Source organism: Antechinus flavipes, chromosome 5 (genome assembly GCF_016432865.1).
Source record: "Antechinus flavipes isolate AdamAnt ecotype Samford, QLD, Australia chromosome 5, AdamAnt_v2, whole genome shotgun sequence".
NCBI lineage: Eukaryota > Metazoa > Chordata > Mammalia > Dasyuromorphia > Dasyuridae > Antechinus > Antechinus flavipes.
In genome coordinates, this window is record NC_067402.1 from 95,719,446 (window position 1) to 95,735,991 (window position 16,546).

Sequence of the window (16,546 nt, forward strand, 5' to 3'; positions counted from 1 at the left end):
AAGTAAAGACCTTTTTTAGGGAAGAAAATAAAAGGAAGGAGTAAAAGAAACAAATCTGTTGAAATATGATCTATAGAGATTTCACTTTAGCATCAACAGAAATGTAGGCACATACAATACAATGAACTCTAATAATATAAAACATTATTCTGGCAAAGTTTAATATAGATTGGAATCCTTGAAATTAGACTTATGGCAATATAGTTTTAGTTAAAACTATGGACAGATAGATATGAATATGTAGACATATATGCTATATAAAAATATGAATATACATTGTCTATCTACATATTATTTCTCTTTCATATTTCTATGAATAGAGACAGAGATATACACTACATATATATGTATACATATATATACACACATACATACATATATATGTATACTACCGCATATCTTTATGTGTATGTGTGTTTTAGTAATCATCTTCTATATACCAGGAATTGTACATGTATTTAAACATATAATATATATAAATTTGAGGATTTAGCTATAAATAGGGATAATTTTATTTAACATTTGATTTCATCATCGTGAAGAACTCATATTGTAGAAATTTGTATATATGTATTTTATGTATGTGTATATATGTATTATATATATGTATTTTATGTATATATGTATATATGTATATGAATTTTAACTCAACCCAATCAAATATAGTAGTACCCAAATACTTCATGGATAAAATATAAGCTCTTATACTTATATTTTAAAGGCTTCCTACAAAATTGTGTCAACTTTCCTTTTTTCAGATTCTGTCATGGAACTAAACTGGCTTTCTCTCTATTCCTCACAAAGGATATATCATCTCCCCAACTTTGGACATTAATTGCTTGTAATGTACCATGACTCCAACCTTCCTTCTATTCTAATTCACCTTCCTTCAAGATATGCCTCGAATACCACTTTTTATACAAAATCTTTTCAAGATCCCTACTTCTCAAACTACCTTATGATCCATTTACTTATATTTCTCTGAATGTATTGTTTCTATATTTCTATCTTCACTGGGCCATTCTTCCATTGACTCCATTTGAATGTAAACTCCTTAACAGTAATTAACTGTTTTATTTGTTTTTATTCTTTCTGTACCTACCACAGTTCTCAGGACCTAACAAGTGTTTGACAAATGATTACTAATTGATTGTCTGCTTCTATTTTTTATTTTTTTAAATCATACCAGTAATCTCTTTGGTGTGGGGATCTCCTAATCATCAACTTCCTTAGTAATGGAGATCATTCATTTTTGGCAAATTAGCTTTGAAAAGTTGTTTAGATTCTAAAACTTTAAAAGATTAAATGATTAGCCCAAGGTCACAATCACTTTTTATCGAAGGCAGAAGTTAAATCTCTGACTTCCTAACACAAAGAATGCTCTTTATCCTCTAAACCATGTTGCATAAGTACATATCTGTGTATATGTGTGTGTATATACATACATACATAGATATCCATAATCTATTACAATTATAAATTTGTGATATAATAATAGATTTATCTATGTGTCTATATATACGTACATACTGTAAAAACAAATTAGAGGAAATATTTCACAAAACTAAAAGCTGTGTTCACTTCCTGCCTCTGGCAAAAGCAGCTTTGTGATCATGTAAAAATCATATGATCTACCAGAACTTTCAAGCTCTAAACTGTAAGTTATAGATGAGTTATAGATTGCCACACTGGGAGTTCCCTATAAAGAAGAAATAAATGAAGCCCACATAAAGAGATAGACATGCATCAGTGTATACACACATGCATGTGTACATATATACATTTATTCTAGATTATCATTTAAAGAACTCAGCAACATACCAGAATGGATCAAATTAGAAATGTATTTAAATTCACAATATAGCATATAAGAAGCAAAAAATGAAAAATTTGTACCATGTGGAATACTTGTGCCAATTCGTAGCAACTTTTCTAAATAAAATTATAGGTTTTATTGCTGTTTGTTGTGGATAGATTTGTTAGTTTCTCCGATTTTCTCCCTTCTTTTCTAATAATGACTAATTTAGAGTATGGAGCCTATCAGCAGGGGACCAGTATTTGATAATTAGTAGAATAGGAAAGAGGGTACTTACAGCTAGATGAAAGACATTTTCAGGAAGCCTAAGGCTCCTGCCTTTCCTTGCCATTATCCTTCCCTTGATTTCCACTGTTCCTTGAATATACCTAATTGCTAAGCCAGGTCTCTCTTCCCTAGTTGGCCTCCTATTTCTTGCACCTTCCCTCCCCCCTACCATCCTACTTTCTCCTTGCCAAAATTTCTCCAGATTCTGGCAAAAAAAACCCAACAACAATGCACAGAAGCTCATTCACCATCATTTTCAAAATCTGTCATATTTTATTTTGAAAATTATAGCCAATGATTAAATACAGCCACAGCACAAATATAACTATCCAAGTAACATTTTCATTTTAGAGATTGACTGCTGTAGGGATTTGTGCCTGCATCTGTTCCATAGGATTTTTCATCTTCTAGAATTGGTTGAATCCATGTTACTTCAGCTCTGTGACTATAGGCCATCTGGCAAGACACAGAAATAGTATTACTAAACAAAACCCAATGCTTGTGGGTTGGATTTATTTGTTTGTTTGTTTTTAAATCATATAAATACAGATAGGAAATGGACCTGTGATTTCATTGGTGTAGAAATAACTGTCTCAGTCAATGCAGGCTAGCACCTTCTCTGCAGCTTCTATTTTTAGAGAGCTACCTAGGGAACTGACAGGTTAAGTAAATTATTAAGGGTCACACAGCCAGCAGATATTAGTAAGAAGTTAAATTCATGTCTTCCTGGCTTTGAGTAAAGTTCTCAGTCTATTGGGAATACTGCCTTTTGTGTATTTGAGTACAAGTGAGAATAAATTGCTCTGTGTGGGTATGTATAAAATTATCTACACATATATATAGTATATATACAAGTATTGACACACACACATATATATAAATTCACATGTATTTAAATATATGTGATTATTTTGACCAAAGATAAAACTCCAATTAATTTTCATGGCAGGAAAAAATAATTTTCAATTTGCCAAATTAAACTTTTATTTATACCTTTATTTCCAGGGCAATTATTTAAGAACTTTTGTCCCTAATTATAGTCCTTAGTCAATGAATATTATGTTGCCTTTTAATCTTTTAAATCTTTTTTGAGTTTCTTTTTAAGATGTCAACTTCTTAATCAGGACTCCTTATTAAGAAGTGTAACTCATTATTAACAGCATTTACACAGCTGTGTTTTTGTTTTGGCATTTGTGTCGCCTTAATAAACAGAGAAATAGCCTTGCCCTGTCATTGTTATTTAAAAATGATTGATTAAGTCTTAGCTGGTCATAACCTGAGTAAAGTCCTTGGCTTTGGCCTTTAAAAGGTAGACTAGCAAAACTCAAAGGAAAAAAAGTAACTAAGACTCACACATTTAAAGGGAAACCAAAGGGACTCAAATGGGCTCTGCGTCTCTGGAAAGAATCCAAGACTTATTGGTTCCACAGTCTCTTCAGAGAACTATGTGTGTGTATCAGAGCCCTGAGGCTCCAGAAGAAATCTTTGACTTTAGAACAGACAATAGTTGGGAGCTGTCCCAGAATGGCAAGGAATTCTTAGGCTGACTGAGGAGCTTAGAATTATGAGCAGAACTGAAGTGGCAGTTGTCAGTTTGTGGACAAATGAAGTAATTTCTTAACTAGGTATCAGGCATCCAGAGGAAGAATATTTGGGTAAGGTTAAATTCCTACTAAAAATAAGCAAAAAAAAAAGAAAGAAAAAGAAAGAGAAAGGAAAAGAAAAAGAAAAAGAAAAAGAAAAAACAAAACAGGTAGTACCTGAGCATGCTGGAACTAGACAGAAGTAGAAGGAGGAGAAGGAAAGCTAAAATCCTGAGAAGAAAACTCATATTTTGTCATGGCCCAAACCGAAGAGAGCTATCAATGAAAAATTCCCAATATTGAACCTAGTCTGTGTAAACTCGGGCCCCAAATAATATATAACATATATAATATATCAAAAGATTTATTTTTAATAGGCTAGAGGTCTTGAACAAAGCTTCTTAAACTATGGGTCATGACTCCATGTGGGAGTTGAGAAAAATTTGGCAATAGTAAAAGGTATCAAGTCTTCTGCCAATATTTAATTCCTTATATATAAATAAATAAGTGCAGCTATCTCTTTAGTATGCAAATTTGCTTTTATCTTTAATAAATGGTAAAATTATATTTATACCAATGATTTATTTTGAAATACATTTCTTTACGATTTATTATCAGTAAATATTTGATTTGTATATATACTTTATATACCAATGTTTCTGGGATCCTGTAAAAATTTCTGGAAGAAAAAGGGGTTACCAATAGAAAAAAGTTTTAAGACTCCCTGGTTTAGAAGATATCTTCATAGACTTACAACTTTAATCAGGCAGATAATAACATTATCAAGATCATATCATACTGGCTAACATTAATATATCACTTTAAGATTTGTAAACTGTTTTACATATTTTATCTCATCTGATCCTTACAACAGCCCTATGAGGTAAATGCATTATCTTAATTTTACATATGAGGAAACTGAAGACAGAGAGGGTTAAGTGGCTTGTCTAGGATCATATAGCTACTATCTGAGGCAAGACTGGAATTCTTGCTTTCCTGACCCCCAGAAGCCAGGAGAATAGGCATGAAATCAGAAACATAATTATTGTGTTAATTTTTCTACCTTTGAGAGCCATTAATATTGCTTACTGACCCTAACATGTATTCATAGAACATTATGTATGCTGATAGTCAAACAGAGACAAATGGAAGGATTGCAATGAACAGTAGCTATCTTGTGACTGTTTACAATACACTTTACCAACTCATTAGTTTCACAACAGACTAATGGAAGGTCTGAAAAGGTTTCATTAATTTGCATTTAGAAGAAATGCATCAAAGCCAGAACCAGAGACCTGCATCAATCTCCACATTCCTACAGATGAAAATAGAAGTCAAAGGTAAAATAACTTAAAAATCTACATAGAAATGAGGTAAGTATGTTATAAAGTCTAAGATGAATATATAGACAGATATCAAATGAGAACAAATGAGAACAAGAACAAATTCTGAAAAAAAATTACAGTTAAGTTGACACAAAGGGCCTATAACAATACAATCAAATAAAGTAGAAAGCAAGTAAGACAAACTTGAGGAAATCTAGGTTTCCAGTTCTCACTTTGGCACTCACTATCTGTGCCATTTGGGGCAAGTTAATACCTTTCTGAGACAAGATTTTCTCACCTGTAAGATGGGAATCTTTATAATTTTATTTCTAAACGCTTAGATATGTGGTATAGAAAAAATCTTCTAAGTGAGGACCTTGTATCATCTGATTTTCCAACTCTGAATTTATGAACTCTGCCATCTATCTGGTGAATGCTGCCTTCTTGTCTCTTATTCTGCCTTCCCAGAACTAATATGACTCACTGACAAGTATTTTTACAAGTCAAACAGGAGCCTGTTTATATAATTTTGTTTGTTTTTACTTCAGTTTGTTTTCTTTCTTCCTGTCCAAGAATTGTTTTTTTCAGTGTGTGTTTAGGCTATTCTCCCAGAATGAGTTCAGGGCACTATCATGGGCAAATAAATACATATATACAGTGTGATAAAATTCTGCAGTTGTAGCATAATTTTCCTCGTTATCACTATTGATTCTACATCTTTATGCTTCTGGGGTTATGTATTCTAGGCTTAAATGTGGTATGATTCTGGATACCCTTTTATAGTATATGTCGCTTGTAGAAATATAATGAAAAAGGACAAATGTGTTTCTCTAGTAATTGAGGAAATATTTATTCAGTGAGAATCTTGATTACGTGATGGTAGGAGTTTTAATACTCATTTTTTAAAAAATAAAACATTATTTCCTTTTTCCCATTTTAATGCACAGATAAGAAACAAAAGTTTTCCTTTCCATTTCAGAATTCACTGAGAGGTAAATAGTGGCAGAGCCTAAGGGAGAGCAATACTCTAGAGAGTGCTTGGCCTTCTCCCTGGCAGGCTCCACAAATTACTGAGCTGAATGAGCCTTTCACATACATCACTCCAGTCACTGTTCCCTATCCCTTAGGGTATTCAACTGTTAGCACTTAAGTAGAGATATGAATTTTAAAACATGCTAATCAAGGCTGAAAAAATACCCCCCTTGAGGAGTCAATGAAAGATGTTAAAGAGAATAACTGCACACCTAGTGATTTCCAATTATTTGGGGATACTTTTTTTTTAACTTCCCAAAGGGAAGAAAAACATTTGATGGACATCTCCCAAGTGCAGTATTTACCTTTTAATACAAAGGAAGCTTAGCAAAACAAACCCCAAAAATATGTTACTATGGTTTGATATGAAAAGATGTCCAGTGTTACTATATTAGATTCTCTTTGCAAGTCTGTTAGTTAGAAATACTATCAGCTGCTTTGTATTCATGACTTTTACCAGTTTTATGGATAATTCTTCTACTTTATATTAGCATATGATTTTGGTAAATAATTCAATATGTTTTCTCTTAATTATCTCTTTCTTTTCAGAAATCATTTTTTACCAACATGATAATCCATGGTCTTCACATTTTTTCCATAAATGTGAGGGGAAAAAAAGGAGATTTTAACAACATCTGTTAGATGTTCAAAAGCATATGGTTAAGCAAATATTTCTATTCAAACATGTAATGCATTTCTTTCCATGGATAAAAATATATATGATTTTCACAATGTAGATATTACACATATAAATACTGAGATGTAACTATTTTATTTACAGGAAAAGCTAAAGACATGAGCCAACTAATAAAAGCAGTACTACACTGTTAGAAAGTTCTAGTAATGTTAAAAAAAATTGGATTTATAATCATTATACATGAATATGAATCCCTGTGATTCGGGCAACTTGACAAGAACTCATTAAGGAATTATTAAGTGTAAAGCATTGTACTAGGCATTTAGAATTCAAAGACAAAAATGAAATCATACTTGACTGAAAGAGCTTATATACTATATAGGACATGACATGTAACAAGATAAGTATCATACCACAAAAAGAGTGGAAGATATAAAAGAGAGGTCAGTCTTAGTACTTCTGGAAAAAATGTATATCAGGTTAAAAGGCTTATAACTGAACATGGAAGAGAAGGCTTCCAAGAAGAGATAGAATCCTAATTTAGTCTTGATAAAGATACAAATTCTGAAAGACAAAAATGAGGTATATAATAATAGTAGACTATTAGTTAGTAATAGTAAATTGATTGGAAAGGGTATGTTCAAGGACAACCTACTAGTTCAGTTAATCTAGAAAGTGACAGAAGTGTCAAACTGGCAACCTTCCAGCATGACCTGCAAAACTCCCAAGTAAAGCCAGAAACAGATTAAAACGCAATTGATCTAATGGAAAAAATTTAATAAAATAAGTAGAAATATAAAATAAGTAAATATATGCAATTGATTTAATGGAAAAAATTTTAACAAAATAAGTAGAAATATAAAATAAGTAAATAAGAAAAATAAGTAGAAACACAAAGAATGTTAATCTGTGGTTTTCTAAGTCAATATGTGGTGGGCACCTAAATGGCACAGTGGATAGAGTATTGTACCTGAAGACAAGATGACTCATTTTTGTGAATTCAAATTTAGTCTCAGACACTTACTTAGTTATGTGATACATAATTCTTTGCTTCAGTTTATCCATAAAATGAAGATTTCTTTGTCAAGAAAATACCAAAGGAGTTGTGACGAGTCAAACACTGATGAGAAGGACAGAGCAACAATAACAAATCAATGTGGGATTTGAAGGCTCCCTTTCTATCTGAATTTGATATCATTTCAGTAGAGTATGTGAATAGCATTAGTATGAAACAGAGTTTAAAATGGAGAGAACAGTCAGATGGTAACAGTTATGAATCACTGGGTGATGAGTTTATTTTACATTCCAGAACCAATAGAGAACTACAAAAGATTTTTATCAAGGGAGTGACATAATCAAACCTGTTTTTCATGAAGATTATTTCAGTGGATGGGTAGAGGAGGGCTAGAAGGGGGTAAGACAGAGAAAGAGAGGCTAATTAAGAGACTGCATATCAATTAACCCTTTTGGTCCTTCATGTCTTCAACTAAAAATAAGCAGATGAATTAACTGATTTGTAAGGTCCCTCATAGCTCAGAATTAAAGAATATTTATTTTGGTCCTTAGAGTTTCATCTCTGCTCTGTAATAATGTGACGCAAGTACATGTCTGATTATACTGTGTTCTTTGAGATTCACTAATCCAAATTGCCTCCTCATTTAATAATGGGCATTCATAGAGAATTTGAAAAGAGACAATGTCATGTTCTCTTAAGGAGATCATTTCCTTATTTTCAAATATAATGAGACAGTATGACCTGAGGGAGAGACAGACAGACAAACAGAGAAGGAGACAGAGAGATTTGGTATTAGAGCCCAAATAAATATTAGGGCCTAAGTTCCTTTTCTATCACTTACTAGGTATATTATAGATTTCCAAAAAAAGGCTACTCACTTTCCTGAGATTCAGTTTTATTATTTGTAAATTGGGAATGAGAACAATACTCACCAGATATGCTTTATAAAGTTCAAAGACAGAGTTGCTGTGGCTGAGTAATTTTTCACTGGTGTTGGATTCTTATTGTGACCCTATTTTACGTTTTCTTGGCAAATGTACAAGAATAGGTTGCCATTTCTTTCTTCAGCTCATTTTAAAAAGGAGAAAACCGAGGCAAACAAGAGTAAAGTGGTTTGCTCTGGGTCACATAGCTAAGTGTCTGAAGTAATATTTGAAGTCAGGATGAGGATTATTTCTGATTCCAAGCCCAATGCTCTATGCATTGTTTCACCTAGGTCCCCAGAATCACAACAAGTTATGTGCAATATATGTGCAAGTTAAGGTCCAAAGATATCATCCCCCTTCTCAAGAATAATCAGAAGCTCTTCATTGCCTATGCAATGAAATGTAACTAATAACATCTTTTTTTTAACATATTTATTTTTATTTTTCTTGAGTATTTGTAAACAAATATTTCTAGCATCATATCATTTTAAAATTTTAATTTCTAAGTTCTCCTTCCTTCTCTAGCACTTACTTTGAAAAGGCTAACAATTTGCTAGATTATATATTGTGCAGTCATGCAAAATATTTCCATATAAGCTAGGTCATAAAAGAGAAAGGCAGACCAAAAAAAGAAAGTTTAAAAAGTATCTATATTGAGACTCCAACATTTCTTTCTTTGATGTTGACATTTTTCATCATAAATTCTTTAAAACTATCTTTGCCACCACCAAATTATTTTTTAGTGTTCTCTTTGGGATACAGACGTAGTAGTGGTATTGTTGAATCAAAGGTTATCACACAGTTTGATTGGTCTTTGGGCAGAGTTCCAAATCTTTCTCCAGAATGGTTGGATCAGTTTACAACTCCACCAACAATGCATTAGTGTCATTGTTTTCTCACATCTCATCCAACAATTATAATTTTCTATTTTTGTATATTAGCCAATCTGATAGATATGAAGTAGTATCTCACAGTTGTTTTAATTTGCATTTGTCAAATCAATAGTGATTTAAAAAATGTTTTCATTAAATTATAGATAACTTTAATTTCTTCACTTAAAAACTAAAAATACCTAAAAACTTCATATCCTTTCACCATTTATCAACTAAGGAATAATTTATATTCCTATACATTTGACTCAGTTTTCTATATACTTGAGAAACGATGCTTTTATCAGAAATACTGCCTATAAAATTTGTTTCCCACCATTTCACTTACTTTTACTCTTGGTTTCACTATGTTATTATTTTTTTTAATGCAAAAATATTTTAATTTAATATGATCAAAGTGATCCATTTTGCATTTCATAATATTTTCTTGTTCTTATTTGGTCATAAATTTCTCCCTTCTCCAAAGATCTGATATTCCTCGCTCTCCTAATATGTTTGCAGTATTATTCTTTACATCTAAATGATTTATCCATTTTGACCTTACTTCAATATACAGTATGAGATGTTGGTTACCACTTACTTTCTGCTATGCTACCTTCCAAATTTCTTAGCAGTCTTTGTTAAATAGTGAATTCTTATCCTCAAAGCAGGAATCTTTAGGTTTATTAAACACTAGATTACTATAGTCATTTACTACTGTGTTTTTTAGGTACCTAACCTATTGCACTGATCTACCACTCTATTTCTTAATCAGTACCAAATAGTTTTTTGATGGTTGCTGCTTTATAATATAGTTTTAGACCTAGTGTGGCTAAGTCATCTTCCTTTGAATTTTTTAAAAATTCATTTGATATTCTTGACTTTTTTGTTTTTCCAGATGAACTTTGTTATTATTTTTCTAGGTCTATAAAAATATATATATATATATATATATATTAGCAATTTGACTGGTGTGGCACTGAATAAGTAAATTTTTTATAGATATAATTAAGCTTTTTATCATGTTAGGTCAGTCTAACCATAAGCAATTGATTTTTTTTTCCCAGTTGTTTAGAACTGACTTTATTTGTGTGAAAAGTATTTTGTAATTGTGTTCATATAGTTCCTATGTCTTGGCAGGGAGACTCCTAAGAATTTTATACTGTCTATAGTAATCTTAAATGCAAATTTTCTTTCTATCTCTTGTTGGTCTTTGTTGGTAATATATAGAAATACAGATGATTTATGTAGATTTATTTTATACCTTGGAACTTTGCTAAAGTTGTCGATTATTTCACGAAGTTTTTTTTTTTTTTTTAACAAACTTTATTATTTTATTTAATTATATAGGTTTTGATTCTCTAGAATTCTCTATAACAGCACATCATCCGCAGACTGATAGTTTTATTTCCTCATTGCCTATTTCTAATTCTTTCAATTAGAGCAATTTTTTTTTTCATATAACCATAAGTACCTTTGATTTCTTCATCTGAAAACTGCCTGTTTATCGAATTTGACTATTTATAAATTAAGGAATGACTCATATTCTTATAAATTTAGCTTAATTCTCTATATAATTGAGAAATGAAGATTTTAGCCAAAAAAGTTCACTGCAAAATTTTTTTTCTCCATTTTTCTGTTTTCCATCTAATCTTTGCTGTCTTGATTTTGTATTTCAAAAATTTTCAATTTTATATAATCTCAAAATTATTCAATTTATATTCTGTAAAAATATTTTCTATATCTTGTTTGCTCATAAATTCTTCCCTTCTCTATAAATATGACAAGTGAAATATTTTGTTTATATCATCCTTAGCTAAATATTTGATTTTATCTCAGTATGTAGGATAACATGTTTGTTTATACCTTGTTTCTACCAAAGTGCTTTCCCGTTTTCCCATCAATTTTTCTTAAACAGTGAATTCTTTTACCAAAATCTTGGATCTTTATGTTTGTTAAATATCATATGATCATTTACTACTGTGCATTGTATATCTAATCTGTTCTACTGATTGGCCACTCTGTTTCTTAAACAGTATCAAATTTTGATGAATACTACTTTATTTTATAGTTTGAGATCTTTTACAGCCAAGCTACCTTTCTTAACATTTTCTCCCATTGATTCCCCTGACATTCTTGTTCCTTCATTCTTCTTGTTGAATTATGTTATTTTTTAAACTATACTTTTTTTTGAGGGTACTAAAATCACCAGGTAAATATCACATTTCCAGAAAGATTTCATACTATCTCCTTTTATGCATTCCATTAATGCTTTATACAATCCCTGGCATATAGGAGTCACTTAATAAATGCTTGTTTATTTTATCATTTCAGTTAAATCATATTCCTCACTGTTCCTTGAGACATTGTTCCATCTTCTCTTATCTTCATGGATTTGTCTTGTTAATGCTTGACCTATCCCCAATCATAACAATAACAGTGGCCCTACTAGGTTTGTTAAAAACAAACAAACAAAAAACCTTTACATAATTATCTTATTTAATTTTCACAATTATCTTATCAAGTAGCAATATTAATTAAAAATGAGCTATAATTTGCTCGGATTTACAGAAAAGGGAACTAAGGCTGAGAAAGCTTAATCAATTTTCTGATGGTCACAAAGCTAAGAAGAATCTGAGAAGAAATTTAAATTCAAATCTTTCTCACTTCAAATTCACCAGTCTCCAGGTCTCCCCATGCTTGAATGTTAATCCTATTACATCACTAATTACTGAAATCTTCTCCTCCCATCAAATTCAGTTCTCATGCCATTTTCTCTGTAGTCTTTCTTTAACTCTAGTTAGAAGTACCCTTTCTCTCTCTAGAACATTCTTCTTTATGTTTTAACTTCTAACAAATTCTGTTCAGATTTCAGCAGATTTTAATTTTGTTTTTGTCAATTGAAATAAATTCATCTCGAATTAAGTTCTTATTATGTGCCAGACATTTTTCTTCACACTTTGCTTGATACATATCAGATCCCTGATAAATCTTATTAACTATTGAGTACTACAGGTACTAAAGTTACAATCATAAACAAAAACATAGGTGGTTACCTTCAAACAACCTATTTTCTTTACACCTTCTTATCCCATTCTGTTCCAATGTAAATCTCTGAAGATCAGGGACAGAGTCACTTTTTCTTTTACAATCTTCTTCAGTACTTAAGGATCGTCTTTGTAAATTGCTTTTGCTTTACAAATATTTCTGTAGGTTGAAAAGAATTCTATGTTTGGAGTCAAATTTCCAGGATCAAACTTCTGCTCTCTCCCTTGGGACTTGTATTTGCTGAGGAAAGGCTCTTCACTTCTCTAGGATTATTGTGTCCTCACACTTAAAAAATTAGAGTGATTGGACTAAATGAACATTAAGAATTCCTCTAGGTCTATATCATAAACTATTCTGGTTGTTGTAAGTCATTTAGCATCTTGGTGCCAAAAGCATTAAACCCAGAAAACTCAATAACTGGAGATATAAAGTTTGTACACTGAAAAGTGGAAGAAAGAGAGAGAGGTGTATAGGAAGGGAGGACAAAAGAAGAGAGAATGTGAGAGAGAGAAAAGCGGGGAAAGACAGAGACAGAGACACAGGAGAGAGAGAAGTAGGGAAAGAAGGAAAGAGGGAGAGAAAGGGAGGGAAAGAGAGGGAGAGAGAAGGAAGGAGAAAAGGAAGGAAGGAAGGAGAATTAATTCTATTTTTATAAATGTGGAATGATGTAAAATTTGATCCTAATTGGTCAGGGTGATTCCAATTACTCAGAAATTTTTATTTTTGTTCTGCTTAATAAGAATATTGTTAAAATTAATAATGATGATAAGTTCATATAGGGTTTTAAATTTAAGAAAACATTTCATATTCACATTTATTTGATCTCATAACCCTATTAAACCCTTTTTTTATAGATTAGAAACTACTAAAACTCAGCTAACATAAGTTGTTCTAGGGAAGGTGGCAGTAAATCACAGAAGTGAAGTTCACGCTGCAGTTTTCTGGGTCCAAATTCAAGTCTTCTTCCACTATTCATCATGGACAAAATGGCATTAAGGTGTAGTAGAAAGAGAGCTGGCAGTGCAGTTAGAAGAACAACTTCACATGCTACCTCACATGCTTACATGGGAAAATCATTTAAATGGCTTGAATATTAGACTTCTTATCTGTAAAATGGGTAGGTTTTGTGGGGAGGAGATGGATTATAAGGTCAATTAAATCCTCTCTAGGTTTTAATGTATAATCCCATTATGATCCGAAGACCTCAATGAGTGTTATGTGTGATATATACATTATGGGAGTTCTGGGGATTCAGGGCTCAGGCTGAGGTAGTCAGGAAAGCCTTTGCAGTGAAGATATGTGGGTGAAAGATGCTGTGTCAGAAAAAGGAGACAAGAGAATCAAGAATCATTCTGAGATTTTGAGCCTTAGAGAATTATGGTGCCTTTACTAGAAATAGCTGGCTAGAGGGGGAATTGCTTTTTTCTATGCTGTGGGAAGGGAAGTGGAGATGTAGATTTCAATTTTAGACATCAGAGTTACATGGACACATTTTTCAAAACTGCTTCTTTTTGGACTGAGGAAGATTAATCAAGCCAAAAAGTATGTAAATTAAAATTATGTTGTTTCTGCAGATGCTAGAAATACACGTTCTTTACAGTAAGTTTTGCTCCAAACTGTTTTAAAGAAGAAAAAATTCAGCTTTCCTCCCTAGCTCTATCCTTTTCGACATTCTTCTAGGTACCTGTCCTTTCAATTCCTGAGAGATTAATGACCTCTTGCTACTAAGTGGCTATCTATAATTCATAATCTGACACATTACTAACACCTATCCTACTGTTTCTATTTTTTAAAAATAGTGGATCTCACTAAGCAGAGAAAGAAAGCATCTGAGGGAAGAATAAATAAGTTGAAAATAACTTCTAAATTACCTAATATATTAATCCTGTCAGGACATATTTGCATTTAAAAAACCCTTATCAATATGGAGAAAAAAAATATCTAATTGTGGAATTTTGGACAGAATATTGTTGGTGAGGGAACTTTTTTAAAAGCCTCCTAAAAAAATAAGAAGCTATCTACTTTTTCAAAGAGTAAGGCCTTACCTTACTCTTTGAAATATTGGACAAGTTTTTTCTGCCACAAATTTAAATTTCATATATTATTTTGCTTTGGCAAAATTTGAAACTTGCATTCAACTTCACTATAATGCATGGAGTCATTCACATTTTTGAAAAATTATTTGGGGATTTAATTAAAATATTTTATGAAGAGCAATTAATTAAAATGGGGATTGACATTATATAGATAGATAGATAGATCGATAAAGGGTATGTGGGCCATAACAATTTGTATTTTAGCAATACTATAAGTAAATTTTTAAAAATATATGTTTGGACAGTTTAGTTCTGTGTGACAGGAATATCTGAAAATATCTCTTCCATTTTTGTCTTCAGTTAAATTACTGTGTTAAATTCAAGTCACAGTGTGAAGTGCAGAGCACAGCTTGAATAGATATGATACTTCCCTAGAGGAAATACTGACAGTTTAGGTAAGGGAAATAAGGGAAATGCACATGAAGCAGAAGAATGTGAAGGAGGTACTGAGAGAACCAAGAGCATTTACAAAAATATGAGGCAGGAAACTCTTTACTCTGAGGGCTTGGCATGAAGTTCCATCTAGGGAAGTATTCCCACTTGATCTTACCAATGTACCATTCCCTCAGCTCTTTGGCTGTTCCTGAGAAAAGTTGTGGAATTAATTCAAATTCACATTTGGCCCTATAAACTTTCCTGGGGAGAATATTGGCACATGTGTTTGTTTCCCTTTTACTTCTAAGTTCTCAATCCTTGTTTTAGGGACCACTCACTGATGGCTTGAAAGATTTTTCATCTACTCCTATGCTCCACACAGTCTACACACAATTACAAATGGATATTGAAAACAGATTTTTTTCCAAAGGATGATAGCAGACTATTTTCATTTCTTAAACACTAGACAAATAAATATCTTTTAAGTCTGCTATTATTAGTAGTAGTAGTTGGAATAGTAAGAAAAACAGCAACAATAAAAATGCTCTATATTGCTACTATTAATACTTGGTTTTTGTTGATTGACTGTTGTTGCTGAAAGAAAAGGAGGAAAGATAATAATTTTCCTCACAACCCAAGATCAAATCTCTGTCCATGTCAAGGAATTTGGAAAGGAGGGTTCCAAAAAAAAAATTAAGGCAAAGTAATGTCCTGGGATTACTAATGTGGCAAATCCCTGGAAGGAATTTTGAAATGCTGATCAAATTGCTGATTTGCTGGTCCAATCAAACCTAACATCAGCATGACATAATGGCTCCTACCTCTTAAGAACTAGGTGGATTATTTTCTGTATCTTTCCTCCTCTCTACATACAGAGAACTCTTGAAAGAGGACTAAAAGCACTTCTTCTTTTTTTTTTTTTTTTTTTTTAATGTAATGACAATTTGCAGTGGATTGGAAAAGGGAGGGAGGAAGAGAGAAAACCTGCTTTTCCTCTAGAAGCCCCTCCCCCCCACACACCTGTGAAGAAAGAGGCCCTGCATATCATTCAAAGATAGATGGGGCCATAGGGACCAGGGGGAAACAGGAGGAGGAATATGCAGGGGCCAAGGCAGCTACTGAGAGGAAGAACACTTGGGCTAGCCAGGAGACCTTGGGAGCTGAGGACACATGGAAGGGATAACAGGACAGACATGCTGGGAGTGATGAGAAAAGTGCGGCAAAGATTCTGTCTCTTGGTACTAGAGGTCCCAAATCAAGGTCTCCATCGTGGTGGAGGTCCCTCACACCTCCATTATTTTACTTTTACTTGTATCTGCTTTTGTTTCTTTCTTACTTTGTGTCTGTTTGTTTGTTTGTTTTTTTGACTGATTGATTGTGGAGTGGGAGGACACACAATGACCAGCTGGGGACCAGAAGGAAGAGAGACATAGAAATATGTGATAAAATTAACATAGGTGGGTGGTTTTTTTTTTTATTTTTTATTTGGGAATGTAGATATCTTTCATAATTCTTAATGCAAAGTTGGACTTGTATAAAGTGAGAATTGTTTGTAAT

The 16,546-nt window shown here is 32.3% G+C and overlaps 1 long non-coding RNA gene across 1 annotated transcript; it reads right to left on the minus strand.

Moving 5' to 3' along the window:
* Window positions 1–2,333: 2,333 nt before the first annotated feature.
* On the minus strand, window positions 2,334–5,859 carry LOC127537874 (uncharacterized). The gene is made up of 2 exons (XR_007947631.1): window positions 5,290–5,859; window positions 2,334–2,539 (listed from the first exon to the last, which is right to left on the minus strand). It is a non-coding gene; the product is annotated as an uncharacterized LOC127537874 (long non-coding RNA).
* Window positions 5,860–16,546: the final 10,687 nt, after the last annotated feature.